This window comes from Tympanuchus pallidicinctus, unplaced genomic scaffold, assembly GCF_026119805.1.
Source record: "Tympanuchus pallidicinctus isolate F22 unplaced genomic scaffold, pur_lepc_1.0 scaffold4, whole genome shotgun sequence".
Taxonomy (NCBI): domain Eukaryota; kingdom Metazoa; phylum Chordata; class Aves; order Galliformes; family Phasianidae; genus Tympanuchus; species Tympanuchus pallidicinctus.
This window is the reverse complement of record NW_026294758.1, coordinates 20,741,869-20,758,983: the sequence shown is the minus strand read 5'-3', so window position 1 is coordinate 20,758,983 and position 17,115 is coordinate 20,741,869. Positions and strand designations below refer to the sequence as shown.

At 41.2% G+C, this 17,115-nt stretch overlaps 1 long non-coding RNA gene across 1 annotated transcript; it reads left to right on the top strand.

Moving 5' to 3' along the window:
* The first annotated feature begins 131 nt into the window (after positions 1 to 131).
* On the top strand, positions 132 to 4,777 carry LOC128089550 (uncharacterized). The gene is made up of 2 exons (XR_008210546.1): positions 132 to 568; positions 4,417 to 4,777. It is a non-coding gene; the product is annotated as an uncharacterized LOC128089550 (long non-coding RNA).
* Positions 4,778 to 17,115: the final 12,338 nt, after the last annotated feature.

Here is a 17,115-nt window from a genome sequence, read left to right as displayed (position 1 = left end):
GGCTGCGGGCCGAGCGGGGGAGGGGCGGGGGGAGGCGTGGGACGGGCGGAGTGCGCACGCGCCGTCTCGTGGGGGTGGCGCGTGCGTCGTCGCTGAGCCGGGAAGCGCCAGGCGCATGCGTTTCTGGGCTTCCCGCCGGCGCCTCGCGCCTGAGGGGCCGCCAATGGCGGCGGTGAGGTGGTGCGGTGGCCGGGTGGGGCTACTGCCTTGGCTGTGGGATCGAGTTCTCAGCGATGCGGTGGGCCGCGGGAGAGACTGGAGCGACCGGTTACTTGCTTAGGATGGAGGCGGGCAACACTAACCGGGCAGCGTGGTGGCTGGATCCTTCTGGTGCTGCTGCTGGAGTTACTGCTGCCCCATGAGGAGCTGCTGACCTCCTTTTCCCTCGAGATTCCTCAGGCAGTGAAGAGCGATCCCTGCTGTGCATAGCGTTCAACCCACTGTTGAACCAGCTGCTCTGACAGGAGAAATACCTGCCCTTGTTCCTTACAGCTGCTTCCATTTGTAGGTGTGGGACCTTGCACTGCGTTTTCTTGGTCCTCAAGGCAAAAGAGGATTGTAATACTAGGTGAATATAGGGCATAGACCCTGGATGTCTTAAATCATGCCTTGGCCACTCACCATAATTTTCATTAAAGGAAGTCACGCTTTAATTCATTATTAGGAGTTTCATAATAACTTCCTACAGGCAGTGGAGGTGCATCACAGAGCGAAGGGGAAGGGGCGGCTGCCTCCCTGCAGTGGGGTGTGGGTGCCTGTGGGCTGTACACATGTGCTGCTTCTGTCCTCACCCCCCTGAGGCCATGGTGCACAGCTGCTGGGCAGCCAGAGCCTCCCGGGGCTACTGCACCCGAAGAGAAACTGCTGAGTGTTGCTGGTAGGAATCCGGCGTTCTTGGCAGCACACAGTAGCTTGCTTGCGTTGCAGAGCACCATTCAGAACTAGAGGCTTGAGATAAAATATCACTTGCTATTTTTTGCATGACTGTTTACAACCTGAAATACACTGTTTGCTCACTTCCACTGTTGCTCGATCCCAGATTTAGTTCTTTTGCAGATAGAAAGGATATTTTTCTCTACTTAGCATTTAGCAGTCCAATGTACATTCTGCTGAATGAATGCAAATGAAAGTACTTTGTGCTGAGCAATTGTATTAGTTTCACTACTCCTTTTTGTTCAGACTGTGTTGAAAGGAAACTACTCATACCCTCATTTTTGTGGTTGCTGGTTGTAGTACAAAACAGCTCTGCACAGTTTGTGTTGGGGCGAGTGTTCATTTACATGTGGTTGCTTGGTTCTGCCCTGAAATCTTGTAAAAGCCTTAACATAACTGAGAATCAGCTCCAGAGAGGCTGTGAACCGGTAAGGATGATGTTTTTTGTGACTTTGAGCTTGGAGCAAAAAAAGAGAATGTTGGTGAAAAAAAGCTGAATGTTTTTCCACTTCAGAGTGGTATGGAACTTAGGGACAGCTGACTGAATGGAGCCCACTTCAGATGAACAGGTTCTTGATGTTTTCTGTAGCTCAAAACTTACAGCTCCATAAACAAGTTGTGGCAGGGTTGAAATTCCTTTTTCAGGCTGGTTTCTATCATTTATAGAATTGAGGTATTTTTCCAGAGTATACTGAGTGTAGTTTCATGGTACTTCTTAAGTCAGTGCTTGGTTTTTGTTTTGCTGGTTTTTTTTTTTTTCCATTTTGTATGGAAGTAAATAAAACTTTTCATCCAAGAATAATTTAGTTACTTAATCATTGATTTCCTTGGAGCACTAAACAGTTGGAAGGGAAGGAAATAAAAATGACTTAAGTATGAGAAGCACCGATATTTTTCTCTGAGAATGGTTAGCTGATGTCTGGACCTGAAAGGGCTGTTTTTACAGTAGGAGGACTTTACAGTACTTCAGAGTACAGTCTCACTGCAAGCTATTTTAATATTTAGACTTATTTTGAGATTGTGTCCTGTCTGTGCTGTAGTAACAAGCACAAATGGAAGCTGAAAGCTGCATGCTGGTCTTCTGTAGCTCAGCAGAGCTGCACTGGAAAGGCAAGACATCTGAGTATTTCCAAAACAATACTAATTACTGTGTATGACATTAGAGTGGCAAATAACATAGTGAGCGCATTGCTATTACTGCAGTTGGACAGTGTAACACTAAAGGGTCTTCCCAACTTCATGGCTGCACTGAGGAGCTGTTGAATGGTTTGCTCTCTGCCCTACAAAGAGCTCCTAGGGAAATTATGTCAGAAGTTGGCAACAATTAATCTGGATTATTGAGTCAAGAATAATATTTATCTAGAAAATAGTGGATCAAATCCTGCAGGTCTAACCGGGCCTACTATGAATAAATTAAAACAGTGTATTTTTGTATGAGTCATAAATCATATTACAGTCATCACTGTGGTTAACTAAAAGTATTTTAATCTAATCAAAATACAGTTAAAACTCACTTAAAGAAGTTTGATTTCAAATATACTGCCTTACACACAGATTAATTCTTTCAATGGTGGCATGAAGAATTAAACACCAAAATAGATCCTGTTACACATACGTGACTATAGATTTATGCATTACTTGCTTCTGAGCATGAGTTTCCAACACTTCACTTTTTCTCCTTACATTAGGATAAAAGAGAACAATATTGAGACTTGTATTACGGCATTCATAGCTTTTAACAGGCCATCTGCTTTGGAGTAATGTAACTGCTGCAGAGCATTGCTTTCCTGGTATATGCATAACCTGACAGATGGAGAATGTGAACCCTCTGGATTCATCAGGAAATCACTTTTATGTGTAGCTTCTCTATACATTTCTAGCCATTTGTAAAACACTGCTAACTCCTAGGTCACAGAGACTACAAAATCACAGAATCACTGCCATTTGCAGGGATATATAGGTTGTCTTTACTCCAGATTTCTTAGTGTGGAGTCAAAAAAAAAATTAAGACCTGGTGTGCAGAGCTTTGTCCAGCCAGGTTTTAAAAACCTCCAAGGACAGAAATCCCACAGTCTCTGTGACTCCTACCAGAGTGCTTATTCTCACATTCGTTTTTTATTTTCTGTCTGTGCTGAACCTCTCTAGTTTCATCTGATGTTATTGTGTTGCCCCTCTGCAAGGCATCACTGGCAAGAGCCTGTACCCATCTCCTTGTCCTTGTTCATCCGTAGGTATGATAATGTTGTTTTGTGCCTCAAAATCTCCGCTCCAGACAGTAGCTGTCATGGACACTGCAGGGATTTCCACTGCCCTAACTCAACTCAGATATTGTTGTGCTGTAATGTTCTGTATACAGACTCCAGAGCTGCTACACAGCACGGCTCTTCCAGGAGCCACACCTCTTCCAGGAGTTCCTGGGTCTATTGTAGCCCCAGTTGCCCTGGCTGCACCAGGAACTGGGGCAGGTCTTTGTAGATGATCCTTTGGAAGCAGATGAGGAAAACTGCATCTTGTTCATGTTGGACTTCCTTGACCCAGATGAGGAGGTGCTGAACCAACTTCTGGACTTGCCCCTGCCAGCACAGGCAGCTCGTTGTTTTTGAGTGGTGCAGTGAGAGGCCTGCTGCCTGAATGGCTTGAGGAGAGTTTCTGCTGATGGGATCAAGAGAGCAGCTCTGCTACCTGCCCAGCAGGCTCAGGGACGCCTGCCCCCCATGTAGACTGCTTCAGGAGATGTTCTCTGTCAAATGCAGGATCTCCATCAAAGCACCTCAGCTGCTGTTCATGTGGGTCCCACCCATCTCTCTTGCATCTGTGTTCACATCCCCAGGGAGCAAGAAGAGACTAGGAGGTATTAGAGAGTCCCCTTGCTTCCAGCCACGGCACTCCTGTGGGCACTCCTCTGTGAGTCTCCATCACCAACAGAGGAGAATGTCCACCTGTCCAGCCTCACTGCCACCCAGCAAGAGGCCACACCACCATCAATACCAGCAAGAGGGTACCTGAATGCCTTGCAAAAACAGCTGGTCCAAGGGAAAGTGGCCTCACAATTTGTCAGTCAGCTCAGTCAGCACCATCAGAAGCACCCCGTTGGTGCAAATGGAATCAAATGGCTCAAGCTTATTTGTTGGAGCAAATGATGTTCTATTATGAGTTCCCTGTTTAGCAGTGCCAGTCTCCTGATGATGGTTGTGTTTTTTTTTCTTGAAAATGAATTGTTGTTGTTGAAGAGAAGATTGTAGGGCTTGCTAGTCCTTTTGAGCTCCTTTCCAAGCTGGCTCCCATAAGAGCCATTTCCCAGCTATTTCTTAACTGAAAAAGCCAAAGCTGTCACTCTTGATGATCAGGGCTTTCAAGTGTTCTGTTACTCTGGTTACTCACCTCCTACACACACCACAGGATCTTGAATTCGTCTGTATAAGAGTCAAAGCTGCCACTGATTATCATGACCCTGACAAGTCCTTCCACTTTTGTGTGTTACAGATTCAGGACAGCATCACCCCAGGTTGGTCTATCAGCATCTGTGTTATCCCTGCTCCCTCCAGAAATGTCTGTGATGGCCTTTCACTTGCAGCTGATGCCAGGGAGATTGAAGATCACCACAGGAACCAATGGCAGTGACTGAAGAACCCCAGCAACACTGTCATGCAACGGAAGTGCTCTAGCTCAGGGTTAGCAGTTGAGGGTATAAGAAGACAGTGCCAAGAGAGCATTCCTCAGGGATCAGATGTACCCTCTGAAAATAAAGTAAGGTGGTGTGTTCTGGTGTTAGGTTCATCAGTTGGGTTTCATTGTTGTCGTTATTTTGAACACACAATAAAGTTATGTTGGGTCAGAAACTAAATGCTTGTCTCCTGTGTGAATGTGAATGTATTTGCGATCAGTTAAGCCTTTTCGTTCTTGGGCCAGCGCAGCCTTTCAGGATTCATACAGAATTCTTGTACTCTAACTACATGGCTTTCATGTTGTGAGATTCCTCTGATCATTTTAGTTGATCTTCTCTGCACCTGCTCCAAATTGATTTAATCTTACTTGGACTTGAACTGAAGCCCACACAAATCTCACTGGCACAATTTGTGCCTGTGTTTTGTGCTTTGCGCTTGCCCTGCTGAGCACTTCCCTGCTAAGCACTTCCCCTTCTCACAGCACTGTCTTACAGGTAGGTACCATAGGACCAGCTGTACACACTTGACTGCTTGGTACTTTCTCAACAGTTGTCAGCCACCAATCTCCAAAGCTGAAATTTTTGCTGTTGTTTCTGAAGCAATATGACTTCAGTTGACTTTGGGATCTGGGTTGTGGTGGCTTCACCCTGGTGGAGATCTGAACAGCCCCACACGTTGCCCTCTTGCCTTCCCTCTTCAAAGGAGGAGGGGGAAGGATATACAATAAAAAACAGCTTAAAGTTTGAGAAAAGGACAGGGAGATTGTTCAACAATTAGTTGAACAGTAATAAGCAAAGGCTCAGCATAGGGAGGTTAATTTAATTTACTGCCTCTTAATAACAGATTGGAGCATGAGAACTAACAGTAAACCTACCTACCCACCCACTCCTCTTCTGCCTCTTCCCCCAAGCTGTGCAGGGGAACAGAGTGGGGGCTGCAGTGACTCATGTTCCATCTCTGCCACTCCTCCATGGTCCTTCCCTGCTCTTGCTTCCGTGGATGCCATCTTCTCTGAATTGATCCAGAGTGGACTTCCCATGGGCGGCAGCCCTCCAAGCACTGCCCCAAGACGGCTCTGTATTTTCTGCGTGGACAATATCTGTAAACTTACAGCTAATCACGGTGCACTTTCTTACCACACAGTTATTTAAGGAAGTTTTCAGTAAGGCGGGTCAGCAGCCACCTTACTGTGTAATAACTCAATTCTGAATGAATTGGCTTGTGGTGGTCTCCCAGCTCTCAGGACTGTTTTTATGTGAGTGTAATGGAGGGTGATACATCCTAGACTGTGCTAGTAACACAGATTTTAGATTCCTTCATATAACTTGGGCTTGATGATGCTGTTGTCTCCAGGCACTTTCTTACATGCAGATGAGTACACAGACATGTGGTTGTGTGTTGCATTATCCACATATAAACTGCCACAGCAAGCGTTTGAAGACTGATGGGTCAGCAGGCTCACTTGGGAGTGTGCCCTGCTTTGTTAGGTGGCTGAGAAGCATGCTTGGTGCTTAATTTTTTTAGAAGAGAACTGTATGGCTTCTTAGCTGGCTGTGGTGCACATTCCAGTTGAGCACTTCTTACAATTTCAAGGTTCAGCAAGCAATTCAGCTGGGGCAGAAGAAGTAATTACAGAGTTGTGAGAAGCTGAAATGTAAAACAGATGGATGGATTGTTCCTTCCCCTGCCAACCACAGAGAAAATATAATTCAGACTCTCGATAGAAGTGAATTCTCTTAGTTTGAAGAGATCTTCTCTCCCTCCCAAAAAATGACACTGCACACTTGAGCATCAGATTCTGATATTCAGTTTACCATCAGGATCCCTGGCGTCATTGTGGTCAGCACAAGTACTAGATAGCGGTGCCCAGTGGAGTACTGCTGCCTGCTGAGCTCTTCTGATGGATGCCTATTCAGCTGACACTCGGGTGGGTGACTACTCATCTCCTCAGGCAAAGCCTTTTCTGGTGTGAACGAAAGTGGGGATATGTAGCATTTAATTCATTATCCCTTCCCATGGCAGCCTTCTTGGCTCTGTCCTATGCAGTGTGGAATTGCAGTGTATGTCAGATGTGAAATTGACTCTGATTTTGCATGACTATCAGTAAAAACAAATACAGAGGAAAAAAACAAAACAACACAAAAAAACCCCCACCATTTCTTGGGATCTAACAGCATGTCTTCCCTTGTTAACTCTAAAACAATTGGTTTCTCACTGGCATTTCATTGGCAGCAAAGGAGATAGTTCAGATCATGGGCAGGGTGTCATAGCAGGCATCCAGCAGCCTGCTGCTGGTTCTGCCCAGCACAGCCCATCAGGGACTGTTTGTGATTTGAATTCTCTGTGGTATTGTGGTGAGAGCTCAATAGATCTTCAAAGTTGCAGTTACTTAAAATCAACTTCAAAATATTTTTTTTCTTAATTAAATAGAAGAAGCAAATTAAATTACTAACACTGAGAACAAGAAATAACAATCATCCACTAATGATTTGTCAGAAGACAAGTTCAGTGAAGAGGAAAATCAAATTAGGTGCTGCTGGATTTGTCTGTGCTTTCTTGCTTAAATGGTGTTTTCTAAAATCAAGGAGAGGACAGATCAAGCTACTATCCCATTTCAGGATCTCTGTGGTTCTCACTTGCATGTCTAATTAAAGAGACTGGTGGTTAAAGCAACACTTGCTGCAGCAAGAGTCACAAATAAGATTGTTAGGAGTGTGAGAGGACTGAAAGGGATAACTGGTTTGCTGGGAGAGAGGATGGTGAGAAAGGCTTCAGAGCTGTAAAGTTGACCAGAAACATGTTGACATCAGTGGCAAACTTGAAATAAGGAAAAGCAAGCAAAGCTAAACCAAGTAAGAAGCAGTGGTGAGATCATGCTGTCCAGGTGAGCCTACACTGAAGAGAGAAGCTGAAAGTTCAGGAGGTACCAGTAATTATGAATTATTTTTTCTCCTCACTGCTGTTGCATGGCTGCTATAAGAGCACAAAGGGAGAAGATTCACTTAACATGAGGGAGCAGTGGTTTGGTAGATTGGTGTACATGGGGTGAAGCTGGTAGTGCAACTATACTAGTGCACAATCAATGGCATTTCATACTGAGAGGCAAAAGAGCAAAACTAGCAATAACCCTCTGTAGTGTGCTTCGTATTTCCAGCTGAGGCATCACTGACAGTACATGTCAATTACACACTTCAACATGTACAAAGGCCACCTGGTGCACTCAAGCTGCAGCAAATCACTTACACCTGCTGAAAAGACATGTCCGTGTGTGCCCTGATCATGGAAGCACAAGAGTTTTCAGTTGTAGCTGTTCAGCACAGTAGTCATGCAGAGCAGCTACAGCTGGTTGCCATGGCTCAAGCAATGCTGTGGTCTCATCAGAGATTTCCAGCAGGACAAATGCTGCTCTTAACTTCAAACTGGGGGAAAAAAAAAAAGCAAAGGGCAATCCAGATAAGTCAATGTTGGTCACCTATGCAGTAAAAATGTAATTTTAATATGATAACTGATTATTTTGTCCATTTTAATAAGCAAATATTTACTGTGTTTGGTTTAGCATTTAGGTCATGCTAAGAGCACATTTCTCAGATATCTGATTGCTGCTTTAGTAAGAAAACTCCTAAATCTCTCTGTTCACTTACTGCAGACTCATTTTTCTCCCCCAGGTGACCATTTACTGTTGGAAGTGGCAGTATCCCAAAATGCTTATTACTTTTGCACAGGTTGCTGTATTTAAAGCTTGTCAGCATGTAAACTCAAATTTGCAGGCAGCAGACATCTGGAATCCAGTTAAATTAAAAATCTTCTTCTTTTGTGCCTTCAAAGGATATAAACTTCAGTAATTTTTTAATCTCTAACAACTCATTTGTCAGTACTTTACAATTAAAAAATAAATAATCTTGTAGTTACAATCAAGTTTCTTCTTTATGTCTCTCAAGAGCTGAGTATTCTTGCATAAAGCAAGACTCAAGTGCTAGGTTTAGAGCCCAACCTGAAAGACTACCTTGAAATGTGTTTTGCTGGACAAGTGTTTTTTCAAAATATGTGGATTTGGTTTGCCTTTTTGTCTTTCCTGAAATGGAAGTTCCCTTTCTAAATGCTGTCCCGTTGCAGTTTTACATCTTCTTTTATTCCTCATTCTTTCAATTTCTGGTGATCTCTCCAGTTCCAAAAAGGGTGTTCTGGTTTTTTTTTTCCCTAAATCTGATGTTATCATTTAGGTACCAGCAATTTAGGGGATAGTACATCCTCAGATTTCCATAAGACAGAATTATCACTTAGATGCCTCAGGCCCATTGCGTTCTTTTTACCCATCCAGCAGATGGCATCTAAGCTTTAGAAAAGGTCATCTTCCTTCATACTCTAGATTCTGCACAGATTCTTTTTTTGTTTGATATTTTCAATTTAAAAAGATGCAAACAGGATTATTTTAGAAAACTATCATCTCTTATTAATTTAGAAGTTTATGAGCCCAACAGTATGTGAATTTTAAATTTTTTCTTCAGTCTATATATAGTAAATATAAGAAGAATTTATCTTGTACTGCTTTTATGGAAGGCTAAGTTTTATTCATCAATTTGAATCTTATTTCTCAAGTTTGTTATTAAATGAACGTTGTTACTGCAATTATATTCAGTGTTTCATCTGTTATGGATTCTGATGTAGGTAACATAGCAGCTGTCAATCACATGTTTTGAAACTTGTGACTTCTTGTTTCCTGATGTTAGGTTTCCCAGTGGTCAGTTCATATACATATAGAATACAGTAACTTATGAATGCCTAGATCAAAACTACTGCTTATAAATCAATATAAATAAAATAAATATAAATTTACAGGAAATAAAGTTGCTAATATGAAAGCCTATTTTGATTATATAAGCTGTAAGAAATTCATTTATTTCATCATATCTTTATTTTAGTTGATTCTAATTTCTATCCTTTGTTATGGGAAAGGAATTGTAATTCTCACTTCAGCACTTACTAAAATCCATTTGCACTTTCATTTCCAGGATGGCAAAAGACAGCTGGCTGGCTGTGCCTAATCTGCAGACACCGATCTTCACAGAAGGATGCTTGTGCCAGTTCCCTTAGGAGGAACATCTATAACAGGTGTCAAATACAACAAGGAGCACTAAATTACATTCTTTCCTCTTCTTCTCCTCCTTCTACTCTTTTTTTATTACTTTAACCTCTAACCAAAGGAATGCAAAGTTACGGGGCCCAAAATTCTTTCAGTTTCGTAGAACTCATTTTTGATAGAGGGCATTTTTTAATGCAGTTGTAATAGTCCTCAAGTAAAGGAATACTGAGGTATACATCCTCTTGCACCGATTAAATCCTTGGCATATATATATAACTCATTCTACACTTTCAAGTTAGAACACTCAAAAGTGAAATATCTTCAGATTTTATTTGAGTCAACTTTCTGTCAACCATGCTATTCTAACAAGTCAGCTTCAGGACTCAAATGCCTGTTTTGTGACATCTCAACAGTAACAATAGACAATTAATTAGATATCAGAAGTTTAAAAAGTTAAATCCATTGGGTCCATAAAACACATAACAAGCTAACTTTTCTGACAATGGGAATCATTCTTAATCACAAATTTCTTGAGCTGGAACTAGATATTGGGTATGTAATTTTCATCTGTTCTCTGATCAAATAGTGTTACCAATGAGATTTGTCAGGTTGCTATACTAAAGTTTCCTTACCACTTGGAAAATCCCTGGTTCAAGCACGGGAAAAGACTGGCTGAGTATTTTAGACTTAAAGCTATTAGTGGGACTTTCATACTACAATCCCACTTGCAAGGCAAGAGTGAGCTGAAGTAGCAACCACCAGTGGTGATTTCACCCACCTAGAAAGTAAAAATCAGTATGTCTGCTAGTTATTAAGGAATCTGCTACAGATCTTTCCTAGCAAAGACCTTCAGTAAAAAAAAAAAAAAAAAAAGATTAGGTGATGCTGATCAAGCAGTTCCATTTTCATCACAAATTCAGATGTTTTTGTTTCAAAGACTTTGAATTTTCTCCGAGGGATAAAAGTGCCAGAAGATGTTGATCAAGCAGCTTTGGGTTGAATGATTGTCTAAGACAGCATATCAAAGGATGAGAATCTAAGTGGTACTATGTTATAGTTCTTGAGATTTTTTTTTTTTTTTAAGGTTATCTTTTCACACACTCATCTTCTTTCAGGGCTTTTCTAATTAGAGCTACAAAATCTCTAAGGAAATTGACTGTAAAGAATGACCATGAAGATTTGTCCCTCGATGGAAATTTGCTTTGGTCAATCTACTGACTGTAAATTTTTAGTATCATTTCCTTTTGCTTATGTCAGCTCAATTTTGCTTCAAAATATGGTAGGAAATTCATACATCCATCAGTGGCATATATTCTCAATAAGCATTTCTTGAAGTATTGCTTAGGTTTTGGACAGAACTTATGTGTCACCGTCTTTACCTCAAGCACTTCTCTTTGATTGTTTTCAACATTGTTAAAAATTACATCCAATAGAAATTCTAATTCTCTTTTTTTCTTAACTCCACTCTTTGTAATTATTCTAATTCTTTATACATAATTCGCTTTCACTAAGGTTTCCACGTTGGTAAACAACAGGTTTTCAGAAGAGTAGAATATGAAATTTATTGCATTCTTAGTAAACAAACATTTAATATATGAGTTATTAATAATATTCCATTATTGCATATTTATACTGTTGCATGTTTTCATAACTTTCCAAAAACACAAACAATACTCGGTCTTGAAAGACATTTCTAAAATCTTTGGTTTTTTTAATTACTCATGTCACTGACATGCTCATTTCATGGTTACTCCATCACTGAGGTAAATGAAACCAACAACTGGAAAAAATGAAGTTTAATACTCCTTTGATAGCCAAAGTGTGCTAGAATTCCCAATTTATACGACTGGAAGTCAGTGGTCCATCCAAACCATTCCAAGTGCATGAGTCCTTGGGGAGGGCTTGCAGTCTCCTGCTAGCTGGCCAGCTCTTTGGGACAGGAGTTTAACAACCTAAGAGCAGGTAGATGTCTCCTTCTGTACTGTCCCTCCCTGCTGCAGGGCACATAACATTTCCTTTTGCTCAGGCAGAATTCCTGTTTGGATGAACCGCCGACAGCTCACATTTCTGTGAGCTGGAGGGTTTTCATACCCAGATTGCCAATTCTTCTGCAGAATCAGTAGAGTTTCCTAGCACATTTCATCTGTGGGCTCTTTTTTTGCCTTCATCAAAGTCAGCAAAATGGTAGGGAGGGTCAAACAAAGGTGAGACTTGCTTGCAACCAAATTGTACTTTAGTCCCCGACTTCTTTCTTTGTCATGGAGGCAGTGCAGCCTGGCTATGACTCAGCTTAGAAGGCAGGGTTCAGTCAGTTTTTACTGTCTCTTGCAGTGTCAGCAGTACAAAGTAAATGGTAATTAAAAGACATTCTCTATTCCTTCAGCTAGTAGCTTTAGTTCCGAGTCATCCTATTCTCCTACATAAATTGTAAGTGAAAATAATCTTTCTCTCCTGCACATTTCCAGGTCCTGAGTGCTCACCTGCTGCCATAATTTTGGATTGGGTCTATTTTATGTGGTAATAATTGGCTCTCAACTTTGCCTCCTTACTTCAGCTTTCTCCGGGAACAGCATGCAGACTAGCAGCAAATCCTGCACAGGCATCCAAGGCAGGCTCTGCTCCTATGCCTTTTGTGAGAAAACTATCCCTTTGTAAGAAGATGCTTCATGTCATCAGCAGCAGTTGAAGCACGTGGCACATGCAGGCAGGTGCACATCCTTCAGTTGTCCCGATTCTTGCTGGGAAAGCAATTTGGTGTTTCACAAGGAGCTCACGAATATGAGAAGGCTGTCAGAGAGAGCCTTTGCAAGTCATCAGAGGGGTCCACACCCTTTATCAGAAGAAAAGAACAGTTGTAACAAGAAAACAGCCTCCTCAACAGTGAGCTACAGGGAGAGCTTCCATGCAGAAAAAGAATATGAAAAATATACCAAAGACAAGGCTCACACAAATAAATACAGAAATGCCACATAGATGCTGTTAGAAATGTGAAAGATCAGCTGAAGCTTGATCTAGCAAAAGGTATCATAGGAAGAAAGACTCCAGTGCATATGTAGCAAGTACAAGGAAGCTGTAGGTCTATGAAGCTGCTATATGGGACTGGAAGTTTAATTTAAAATGCTCACAGTAAAAAAAAAAGAAGAGTATTTAGTGTCAGTGTCTTCCTCAGTGCAGTCCTCCTGAGTAAGACCAGCCCCAGCTATGCTGAGCAGTAATGATGTATATAGAACAACAGAGGACAAGGATTGAATTAGGGACCAAAAATTGAGACACCTCCTCAGGGTGTCATCCTGTTTCCTTAAGGGGAAACTTATATATATAAGTTATAAATTATAATAATTATAAATAACCAAAAATAGAAAAATATAAAAGAAATAGATTGAAGAAATAGAATATAAAAGAAAAAGATTGTTGTGAGAACAGTTAGACATCGGAGCCCAGAAAAGTCGTGGACTTAACTTTGAAAATACTCAAGAGTCAGTTTGATACAGCTTGGATAGCTTAATCCAAGGCATGGCTTTCCACAGAAGGTTGAACAAGGTGATCTCTAGAGTCGTCCTCCAATCTGGACGTTTCTGTAACTTTCTATGATCCTCTTAGTTTCCTGAGACAGGATTACAATGACAATTGTAATGTAATTGTAGTGGAAGAATTTGGAGAAGCAAGCAATCTGATTGCAAAACTCTCTGTTATCACTAGGGAACACTTGGGCCAACACAAATACATACTCATCCCTTTGCCTTCAACTGTATTTCATGCCTTGCATCTCTCTCAGTCCTGTGCCCCTCTGCTACAGACCACATTAGGTGCTCAAGAGAAGGAGTTCCTTGTTCATCAAAACACTGAAATTCCTACTTTGAATGATCTGTTCACAATGTTCAAACTTTGGCTTCTGGCAATAACTATTGTCTTCTGTTCCAAAGATGGTGAAAAACACCCTAATTATAAAGATTTTGTTTCTGGTACTTGCAGCTATTCAGCTTATGCCTTATAGGATGCAGTGTAATAACCTCTTCATAGCTCTCAGTTGAATAATTTCTGGTTTTAAACTTTTGATACATTTGTCTCTGCATTTCTGAAAGCTTTTGTGCTACCACATGGAAAGAGCAAGGCAAGCATCTGTAACTCAGTTCTGGGAAATTCAGTCCTCAAAATACTCTCTCTCAAACCTTTGGCAGGTATCCTGATTTTAAGGTCTTAGTGAGGAGCATGTTTCCAACTTGAATTATAATAATATCCAGGTAACATCTATTATTACTATTATTTTGCATAGGTGAATAACATTTGCTTATTTGAGATGCAGTGGAGCCAGTTGAGGGGGTTCACCTGACAACATTAGTGTATTTATCTTATATATAGGAAAAGACTCTGCTGCCAAAAAACTGCAGATGCTTAACCAACCACTGCCTTTAGTCAGAGTAGGCTGTGTCAGTGTACAATGCAAGGTTCACCTAGGCTGGGGCAATCCCAAGCACAAAAGCTGTGAAGAGAATAGACTGAGAGCTGCTCTGCAGAAAAGGAGTTAGGTGTTCTGGTGGATGAATAAGAACGTGAGCCAGCAGTGTGCACTCACAGCCTGGAAGACTAACAGTATCTGGGCTGCTAGCAGGAACAGGGAGGAGATCGTCCCCTGTGCTCTGCCCTCATCAGGCCCTTCCTAGAGTTTTGCATCCACACCTGGGACACCCAGCACAATGAAGATGTGGAAATGCTGGAGCAGGTCCAGATTATCTAAGGGTGGGATTATCAGATTATCAGAGGGAGGGAACATTTCTCTCCATGAAGAAAGGCTGAGAGAGCTTGGTTTGTTCACTCTGGAGAAGAGAAGGCTCCAGGGAGATCTGCTTCCTTCCTAGTAGCTAAGGAAGTAGCTGCAGGGAAGCTGCATAGGCATTTTTACAAGATCTTAAAGAAACAGGAAAAGGAGTAACAGTTTTGAACTGAAACAGGGTAGATTTACACTACACAAAAGGAAAAATTCTTTAGTCAGAAGGATCAGCTGGCTGGGAATGGGTGGGCTTTGAGGCCCCTTCTAGAACAAATTACTGTAATATTTTTTGATCCACACAGAATGTCATTACAGGCTCTGCTTCTGCCTCTTGGAAATACCTCGCCATTGAAACTTTTGTGGCAAAAGAGCCTCAGAGGCCAGCATCAAGCATCCAGGGCTGATTATATGCCCAGCCAACTCATCTTTCCAGAGCTCCAAGCACAGGAGCTCTCTGAGCTGTCTGTTCAAGGTCTCCCAGGACACACACTGGTTCCAATAAGCCTAATTACTTTTTGGCTGATGCAAGAAATACAGAATAAATAAAACAAAAGCAGTCTATATGCATTGGCCTTTACCCTGGTTGCACAAGGAACTTTAGGTTTATGTTAGAGGCTTCTAAAGAGTCCTCTCTTTCTCCTCTCCCCTTCCTCTTCTTTCTCAAGACATTTTTCTGCCCCCAGCATTTTCACGTCTTTTGATGTGATTGAAGAGAGAACCCTTCCCGGGTTGCCATTGGGCGTCTTGTCACAAGTCCCCCACATCAGACCTTTGAGATGTTCAAAATCCATCACCACCTCATTCGTAGCTCCCTTGTTGTCCTGCTGAGTTTCAGATTGGAACAATTAGTTTGCCTTGAGTTGTTGCCTATTATTTTGCTGCTGTATGATTAAATGGACTGTAATTGAATAGCTGATCACCAGGATTTAATGACCTCCACTGTTAAATCTAGCCAAGTTAAAGATTTTTTTTCCTTCTGTCACCTCCCAGGGGACTCTAGCTGAATCCAGAGGCAAAAGGTCGCAGAGGAGACAAGCAAACACAACAATGAGAACAGATTTTGCAATGTGATATAAAATAACATCAAGAGTCCCTGATATTAAACAATTTATAAGCAGAGTGACTCACAGGTTGTTTTTATATGACACAGACACATGCACACACTGATACGAGGACAATGAATGTGTGTGTGAACCATGTGTTTTTCTTCCCAATCAAGAAAACCTTATTATTTAGTATATAGTTGGATTGAAGCATAGTTAAATATATGATATATACTTAGAAAAACGGACTCTTCATTCATAACTAGGATCCTCCTACTAATAAGAAAAATGTGTCTCTTTTCCTTTGTTCATCTCCTAGAATTTAGACATTTGTTATCTGTTTGCAAGTTTAAAAAAAAAAAAGAAAAAAAGCCTCAGCAAGACAGAACACTGTTTTGTTTTGTTTTGTTTTGTTTTGTTTTGTTTTGTTTTGAATGTGTCTATAACAGGTTTTATTTAATGTAGCTCAGATGTTGGAACTGTTAGAAAATTACTGATTTTTAAAAAAAGTTTTGGCCTGAAACGTAACTATCCTACAGTCTGAACCACAGCAGCTGAGCATATCAGGAACATATGTTAATGGCCCAGTGTTGTGTTTAGAAAACAAATCATGATGCCTCTACAATACATTCTGCTAAGCAAAGCTTTCAGCAAATGTTTGTGCATGCTCAGCATCAGCACTGATGTGATTGTCTTTTACAGTTTTGGGGTAGAACTGTTAAATCAATCATATGCATGCCAAGCAGCCTCCTTTACACTCGTTGATACTGCCAACAGCCATTCAATGATTCATCACACTGAAGACTTCTTTATGAGAAAACTGAGTCACTGGAGGCATTCTGTGCTTTAATGAAGAAAAAGATGCTATAATTCACTCACATCCTTCCTGCGTCCTGCATCTGTAGGTGCCATTCACACATGTAATGGCACGTTCTTTGCCATGAATTATTCCTGGCACAGAAGACAGATTTTTCATTGTGCACTCATGTTGATTACACTACAAAGGTCCTGGACCAGCAAGGTTAGTTCAAGTTGTATTTTTGGGAATATTACTGATGTTTGTTGTTTCACAACTGTCTTTACCAGGGTTGACAGGACTGCCAGAACTTTGTTTTTTCTCAAAACTTCAGTATAAGATGCTAACCAAAAAATAACTGAAAAAGAAAAAAAAGTCATAGCCAAAGCACAAATATTAAAACCAAATTTGATGTAGCCAGTGTTAAATCCTGTTGACCTTGACAAGAAGCTAGGTAAGGAAGCGTTGAAACAAAGTGCACTGGGTGAATTTACAGACAAGTAATTCCATGATCAAATGAAATAGAACAGTGTTTGCCTACGTGGAATCTCCAATATCCAGTGGGATAGTGGCAATGATGCGCTTTTCCCTGTCAAACCACATATCATAAATTTAATGAGAACACCATTATGAAGATGGTTGAAATTGACAAAAATTTTGGAGGTCATGCAGGCCACTTTCACAGAAGCTTTATCTGATCAAGACCTCGTTATAACAGGTCCTTTGTGCCTTCAGTTCTTGTGTGTGATTGCATAGATTAATTGATTTTTGCTTATTACGGTTATTCAGGTGCAGGTACCAAAACCATTGGATTTAATGTAATCTCTAAG